This window comes from Haplochromis burtoni, unplaced genomic scaffold, assembly GCF_018398535.1.
Source record: "Haplochromis burtoni strain Fernald_Lab_line unplaced genomic scaffold, NCSU_Asbu1 Contig_1337, whole genome shotgun sequence".
NCBI classification, from domain to species: domain Eukaryota; kingdom Metazoa; phylum Chordata; class Actinopteri; order Cichliformes; family Cichlidae; genus Haplochromis; species Haplochromis burtoni.
In genome coordinates this window covers 10,293-18,583 of record NW_024583698.1, presented here as the reverse complement: position 1 = coordinate 18,583, position 8,291 = coordinate 10,293, and the positions used below count along the sequence as shown (strand labels likewise).

Sequence of the window (8,291 nt, the reverse complement as noted above, 5' to 3'; positions counted from 1 at the left end):
CAAAGACTTTCACAATAAAACAGGAAACAAGAATTACTAAACCAGATGCAGACATGACACTGAGAGACAGACTAGACACTGAACAGAAACTGTAATACACATGAGAACCCAAAACCTAAGAACTGATCCCTCACCAAGAATAACAGAAACAGATCTATAATGATAATAATAAACAAAGCACCAGAACATCAGAAAACAATCCATAATGCAAAAATAAACCAAAACATAATAAACTCAAAATACTGGGTCCAACGGACCCAGAACCATGACAAGACTAGACTAGAATAGAATAGAATAATCCTTTAATTGTCCCACAAGGGGAAATTTGGTTGTAACAGACAGCATAAAAGACACATAAGCATATACAAACATAACAGGACACAGAACAGAAACACACAATTTTCTTACGAAAATATTTACATATGGACAATGTTACTATAAAACAGAGTACTGTACAGTTATTAAGATTAAAGTACAGATACAAATGGCAAACCCAGGTTGTAGTGTGCAAACAGAGCAGGATACTGGAAGATGTTTAAATAATTAGTTAATTAGTGCACATTGCAGCGCTGATGTAAACATCTATGTTTGTTGGGAGCAGTTTTGATTGTACAGTTTGACAGCTGCAGGGAGGAATTTGAGTTTTATTTTAAACTGGTTTATATCACTACTGACCTTTATTTCTTCTTTTAACTCATTCCAGAATTTAACTCCCGCTATTGAAATAGACATCCTTTTCAATGTTGTTCTTACTCTTTGTAATTTTAAATTCCACTTCCCTCTAAAATTATACCTCCCTTCTCTTTCTAAGAACCATTTACTTATTTCGATTGGGAGCATCCCTTTCCTTACCTTATATATTATTTGCACTGTTTTAAACTTCACCAGATCCTGGAATTTTATAGCTTGCGTCTTAATGAAGAGTGCGTTTGTGTGAGCCCTATACCCCTCCTGATTTATTAGTCTATGTTACGTGCGTGTGTTGGTGGGTTATTTGTTTCTTGATGTGTGTATGCAAATTCACCTGTGCAGGGGCTCGGCTGTGATTGGTGGACCTAAGGAATGGCCTGATGTAACTGGTTCCTGCTGTGGACGTGAACTATAAAAGAGTGACTGAAGAGCTGCGGTGCGGGGGTGTGTGGCAGACTTCCCGTGCACTTGCCTCAGGTCCAGACGGAGCGGCCGTAGCCATAGCTATTTGGTTAAAAGGTCGGGCATGTGTGTGAAGTGCGGAGCAAGTAGGGGTGAGCTGCCGATTATTTTGGGAAGCCTTCTTTTCTCCTGTGTTTTTAGACCAGGGAGGTCAGACTGTGTTATTTCTTTCTTTTCTTTTCCTTGAACAGGTCAGAGGGGAACCGAAGCCTAGGTTGAGTTTTGTTTGTTGTGTTGGCCTTAGCTCACCCCGAAATTATACACTCCCACTACCGTGAGTGCCATTGTTGTGAATAAACTATTGTTAAAAGTCCGATGCTGTGGCTGTGTCTGTTTGGGCGTGGGAAGTCACGGGACACCCCGCTGTGACCAGGAGATATTTTATTTTGTATTCTTATAATCATTTACCATTGTTGAATCAGTTGACAGAATAATCTTTGAATCACATCTATGTTACTGTGTTGCATTACATTGCAATCACACCAGTCCTGTTGGATTCGGGCCTGTCTGCGTTCAGTTCTGCACGTACGCCGGCCTGTAACTACATGCACGCACTTGTATAACACATGCACGTTTACATACACACTTAGTAATAATAGGAGGGTCGTCTGAGGACAGTTTTTCTGATAGATACACTTTCACAAAATGCACAATGTAATACACACTTGTTTTTCTTTAAGAGTAGCAGTTAATGTCTATATTAGGACAATGTTTTAAAGAGGAGGGCCATTGTTATCATTTCCAGTAAAGATCTAACTGTGATGTCATAATGGTAATATAAGGAGACGGGACGCTCAATTCGAAGAAGGATTGTATTGCAAATTGTCTTCCCACACTGACTGCGCAAAAGTGTGTAATAAAGATCACTATTTTTTTGACACCACCTCGGACTGAGACTTGCTTTCTTCTCTGACCCAAACCGAACCAACTTTAACAATCTTGGTGCCGAAACCCGGTTGGGAGGAGTGGCGTCAGCAGCTCGTCGTGGAGGTGACAAAGGGGCGAAGGCCAGCAGCTTATCTGAGTGACGCCAGGTGGAATAAGAAAGGTGAGTAGTGCCACCTGTTGATGTTTATCCAAAGGCGCTATATTGGAAGTTAAAACTAAATTTAATTAAACAATATTCACTCAGTATAGGCTTCTGGCGTTGGTCCATAGTGATCTTGAGTAATTAGTTTTAAAATAGGGCATATTGGTCTGACTAAATTCATTGCTGTTTATTTTGGGGGTGAATTTTGAGCTAAGAGGTTATATGTGTTTAAGACAATACGGTTTAAAGTGTTTAAAGAAGAGGTGGGTTGACTGGATGCCAGCCAGTCGCTCGGTAGTGTAGGGAAAATTTGGTTTTTATTGAGTAGCAAAAACGCGGTTTTGGGCGTCAGGTAATTAAACTGGGGGGCGGCGACCTCACAGTGATGCTTATAATATATTAGTAAATTGTTAGGACTGGGAGACGCGGTCTCCTAGGAATGCAGATTTGTTCAGCAGGTGGCACTGACTCCTACTCGCGGACGCGCGTTTAGGCTTTTAGCCCGGAGTTGGCCTTCCGCGGGGATTCGGACTCCCGTCAAAAAGGCTAGGCATTCAATGGTTGATTGCCTTACTGCATTGATTGATCGACAGGTCGCGGACCCGGCCGGGACCACTCAACGTCGTTGGCCTGTGAGCTTTAAGTAAAGCTGAAGGCGTGGGTTTGATACTAGCGCCAGAGGTGGAGCTCCTTCCCAGCTGCGGGAAACGGTTATAAATTAATTAGTATTTAGAAATTAGACCGCGGCCGGCGAGGGCGTTCCCGACGCGTGTAATTGGTCAGCAAGAGCGCGGCTCAGGGCTATAGATGCTTTTAAATTGGTCAAAAAGTTAGGTGTAACCTCTTCTGGCATATGACGTCTATGCGGGCCTGTGTGTATATAGAATATAAATTACCCGTGTGTGTGAATTTAAAAGTGTAAACTGTATAAACTGTCTTTTGTTGTTGAATTTCTTCTGTGGGGATCCAGAGTGTGAAAAAACGAAAACGCCTTTCTCTTCTCTCGCTGTCAGAGAAGAGGAGAGTGTGAGTGTGTGTATTTCTCCTTAGGAGAAAGGAGGGGCTGTGTTGTGTTGTGCTGTGCTGTGCGGTAGCGGGCACACGCGCGCGAGTACGAGCGGGGTGTGTGTGTGTGTGTATAGCTGCGGCCTTGGTTTCATCTCCCTATTTCTGTGCTTCTGAGTTTCATTTGCTTAGGTGAAAGTGGATTTCAGAAGTGTGGTTAAAAGATTTCAGTATATTAAATAAACTAAACCTTGTAGTCGTGTGTTTGTGATTTCTCTAGGTTTGTTGCTGATCGGGTGTTGTCTCATTCCTCTGGTAAGGCAGGTGTTGGGTAATCTGGTGAGCAGGGCCATAGCTTCTGGTTCAGCTGGGTCAGCTGGTCCGGAACATATGATGCCTTTGCGAGAAGCCGCTTGGACGGAGGAGTGACACAATATCTGGGTAAAAGTTGGCCTTTTTCTAAAGGCCAAAGAGGAGGAGTGTGACCAGGAGATATTTTATTTTGTATTCTTATAATCAGTTATCCTTGATTAATCATTTACCATTGTTGAATCAGTTGACAGAATAATCTTTGAATCACATCTATGTTACTCTGAGCAAATATTAATGCACACAGATGATTAAAGTTGTTGCATTACATTGCAATCACACCAGTCCTGTTGGATTCGGGCCTGTCTGCGTTCAGTTCTGCACGTACGCCGGCCTGTAACTACATGCACGCACTTGTATAACACATGCACGTTTACATACACACTTAGTAATAATAGGAGGGTCGTCTGAGGACAGTTTTTCTGATAGATACACTTTCACAAAATGCACAATGTAATACACACTTGTTTTTCTTTAAGAGTAGCAGTTAATGTCTATATTAGGACAATGTTTTAAAGAGGAGGGCCATTGTTATCATTTCCAGTAAAGATCTAACTGTGATGTCATAATGGTAATATAAGGAGACGGGACGCTCAATTCGAAGAAGGATTGTATTGCAAATTGTCTTCCCACACTGACTGCGCAAAAGTGTGTAATAAAGATCACTATTTTTTTGACACCACCTCGGACTGAGACTTGCTTTCTTCTCTGACCCAAACCGAACCAACTTTAACACCGCTCTTGTTATGGTCATTGTGCCGGGTCGTAACAGTCTAAATAATGCCATTTCTGCATTATGATTATAGTCTGAATATTACTTTTATATGTATTTCCCCAAACCTCTACACAATAACTCATGTATGGTAATAGTAAAGCACAATATAACATATACAATGTTTTCCTATCCAGAAATTGTTTTACTTTCCCCAAGACAGCAATGCCCCGTGCTAACTTTCCCCTCACATAAGTGATGTGTGATTTCCAACAGGCCTTTTGATCAATGATCACACCAAGAAATTTTATGGCATTAACCCTTTCTAGATATATATTATCGACACAAATTTCAATGTTAATGTTTTTCTTATAGTTTCCGAATAACATAAATTTTGTTTTATTTAAATTTAAGGACAATTTGTTTCTATCAAACCACTTCTTTAATATCTTTAACTCCTGTGTGATCACCTCCAAAACCTGTTGAAATTCCGCACCTGAACAAAGTATATTGGTATCATCTGCAAAAATTACAAACTTTAGTATCTTCGATACTTTACAAATATCATTTATATACATAATAAACATTTTCGGACCCAATACTACGGTGGCCCTGAAGTGCAAATCACACCAACAAATTGCTAAACACAACAACAAAATTGAGAGGCCCTGGGCCCTATTTCAGGAAGCCGGTTTAGAAAACTCAGAGTGAAAAACGATACTCAGGGTTGAGTAACCCCGAACTGTCCAACTCGGAATATTCGGTTTCAGAAAGGCTGATAACAATTAGTTCAGTCAACGCGGAGTTGCTTTAACCCCAAGTGAAGCGCGCGGACGAGGATACATAAAGCCCTGATAAGCGGAGCACAGATTAAGCGAGTCACCATGGAGACGGAGGGAAAGAAGGCGCGGTCAATGTATTTTACAGCGCTTGAGGCCGAAATTCTGATGGCAGCATATGCCGATAACATGCAAATTTTGCGGAAAAAAGTAACACAGCCACAGCTGCAAAAGAAAGGGAGCATGCATGGCAAAACATAGCCGACAGAGTCAATGCGTGAGTGTTAATTTAAACATTGATCTAGGGATTTCCACCCATTTAACACGTTATTTTATCATATGTTATTTTATTTGTTATTTTATACATTTTATTTTGTGATGTGATGTGAGCGCAGGTGCAACCCAACAGGCCCCAAACGTGCCTGGCAGCAAGTAAAAATGAAATATAAAAATATAGTCCAAACAGGTAAGGTGTAATTGTATTATGAGCCATAGTGCTTGGTCTGTTTGTCCCATGTAAATCAATTGCAGTTAGAGGCTACATTAATTTTCTTTCTGTAAGCACTTATTGAAATTATCTGAGCACATTACAAGTACATATTTGCTTACTCTGTATGCTCAAATGTGGCCCGTTATAGCCAACAGAAAAAAAGCGGAGGCCCGAAAAACAGGTGGGGGTCCTCCACCACCACCACTCACAGAGGCTGAGCAGTTGGCCCTCAGCCAAAACAGTGGGCGCCCTGTGGCCGAAGGCATCTCTGCGGGGACATCCTCTGAGTCAATAACCCCGCAAGACACAAGTGCCTACATAGGGGGTAAATTCAAAATAATACATGATGTGCATACATCCTTTCTTCACAGTCACCTTTGCAGTGCTACTCATTCATTTGATAAACTCTTTACCATAATGGATTATTTTGTAGTGAAGTTATTTTCCTACTGATTTTGCCTTCCCTCAGTCTTGGTTGTCTTTGAGAGCATAATGACAATGAAGTGTAAGGTGATTGGTATGTTTGTTAATTGCCATTTGGTCCCTTGTAAGTTATAAGTGACCTGTATAAACCTCATATTCTATCAGTTGATGGTGGTGGTGTACTGCATCTGGTGCAGCCTCCTGTTGAGCCAGACCAACATGCAGTTGTGAGTAATACTCCACAGATTATATGAGTTTACAGTAGAACAGCAATGTTGTTTATTTCTTTACTACAGGAAAATAATGAAGAAACATTGACAGCTGTTACAGAGGAGGAAGCAACAGAGACACTTTATGAGGTTTACATCTTTTAATACTTTGTGTACAGGAAACACAGGCGACCAATAAAGCCAGTTGAACAAAAATCTGTTTATTCTTCTTTCAACATGTTGAGGTGATGGGTCAAAAGAAATGATTGTGACATATGGTGTCTCTGACTGCGCTTCCATCTTGTATGTCCGTGGGAGGGTCAGGATGTTCATGGTTTGGATCACTGCTGATGTTTGGTTCAGAAGGACAGTGTTCTCCTCTAATTGTGGCAATGTTGTGAAGAATCACACATGCCACAATAATGTCACATGCCCTTTCTGGGGTGACCCTGAGTCTTTGCAGGCACTGGAACCGGGCCTTAAGCATTCCGATAGTCATTTCAATTCTGGCTCTTGTCCTGCAATTAGCCAGATTATATCGCTGCTGTGGGCCCGGTTCAGGGTCAGGGTAAGGGGTAAGCAAATAGGGTAAACATGGATACCCCCTATCACCAAGCAAGTAGCCAGTGAACTCTCCTAAGACAGAAGGATACACTTCAGTTCAAATGTCCCTGAAGCAATTGGTCTTTATATATTTTAAAGTATTCTCAACTCACCATGTCCAAATTTTGTGCTCAGTGTACATTCACGGAATATTTGTGAGTCATGGACAGAGCCTGGCCACTTGGCTTCCACATTTGTGATAATGTTGGCAGCATCATATATGATCTTCACAGTGCAGAGAACACAAATTAGCATCCATTACTATAATGAAATAATTTGTTAGTTTGAAATGCTACAGGGAACTATGTACCTGTACATTAATGCTGTGGAAAGACTTCCTGTTCACATAGTCTCCTTCATTTACTGAAGGAGCAATGATTGGAATGTGAGTGCCATCTGTACAGCCAATCACGCCTGGGAACCCTGAAAATAAATGTAAAATTTAAGTAGTAGTTCAAGTATCACCACATCATGAATTAAGTTTTGTTCATCCTGCTACCTGCAATTTTGTGGCATCCCTCTTTGATAAATCTTGTGGGTCTATGACCGGGGAACACCACAAACGAGTACAGGAGACGTTTCAGTGCAACTGTAACATTCCTGACTGCCCGACAGACGGTAGCCTTGGAAACGTGCTCAGCGTCACCAATATTATACAGAAAGCTCCCGTTTGCAAAAAACCGAAGTGCAATACAAATAATATGTAATGAACTGAGAGCATGTCCGCGATGTGTCACATGCGTAATATATGGCCTGAGGATGTTATCCAAATAACTTATAGATTGTGCTGAGAAACGGTAACGTTCGCACAGAAAATCATCAGGAAATGATAAAATGTCCAAACGCGCTCTAATCACTCTCTCCCGGCGGAGAGCTCTGCGGAGAATTTGGGCTTCACGATCTACTGGCTCTTCAAGGAAGGGGCACGCCATGTCCGACACTTCCTACTGTCAGGTTTCCGACAAAGGGGCGGAGACAGTCAGGGTTAGTTGTAGTAAACCTGCTAGGGGGCAGGTTAGCTTCACGGAGTGTGTCGTCATAGTGACTCACTCAGGCTTCAGCTGAACTCGCTTTGTGAAACCGAAAACCCAGAGTTTTCGTTAACTCAGGGTATACTTACTCAGTTTTTCCACTAAACCGGCTTCCTGAAATAGGGCCCTGGGGCCTGTTCTTCGTACGTCGCTTACTACATCCAAGATCAAATGACACATCCAAGACCAAACCATCGCGCTAACCGTGAGCTCGCTAATCCGGTTCCCCGAACACACCTGCTGTTGACGATTAGTACAGCTGGACGCAGTAATGTGACATCACTGGGTGTCCTAAAAGGGGCTACGCATCGATAGTAGAAACATTGATCGGCAACCCGCTGATTGGTCGGCGAAAATGTCGAAGGGGCGTGCTCGGTATTTTCCGGCAGCAGAGCAAGAACTCATGAGTGAGGGATTTCAGGAGTTTCAGAGTTTAATTAAAACGCAAGAGAACACTGCAAAGGCTGCAAAAGCAAGGAGAGAGGGCT

General features: G+C 42.0%; 1 long non-coding RNA gene across 2 annotated transcripts; it reads right to left on the bottom strand.

Moving 5' to 3' along the window:
• Positions 1 to 6,211: 6,211 nt before the first annotated feature.
• LOC121813255 lies at positions 6,212 to 7,148 on the bottom strand. Of its 2 annotated transcripts, XR_006053604.1 has the most exons (3): positions 7,083 to 7,148; positions 6,886 to 6,997; positions 6,212 to 6,805 (listed from the first exon to the last, which is right to left on the bottom strand). It is a non-coding gene; the product is annotated as an uncharacterized LOC121813255 (long non-coding RNA). The 2 variants fall into 2 exon arrangements; XR_006053603.1 differs by lacking the exon at positions 7,083 to 7,148 and having other exon boundaries at positions 6,886 to 7,072.
• Between the last annotated feature and the right edge of the window lie 1,143 nt (positions 7,149 to 8,291).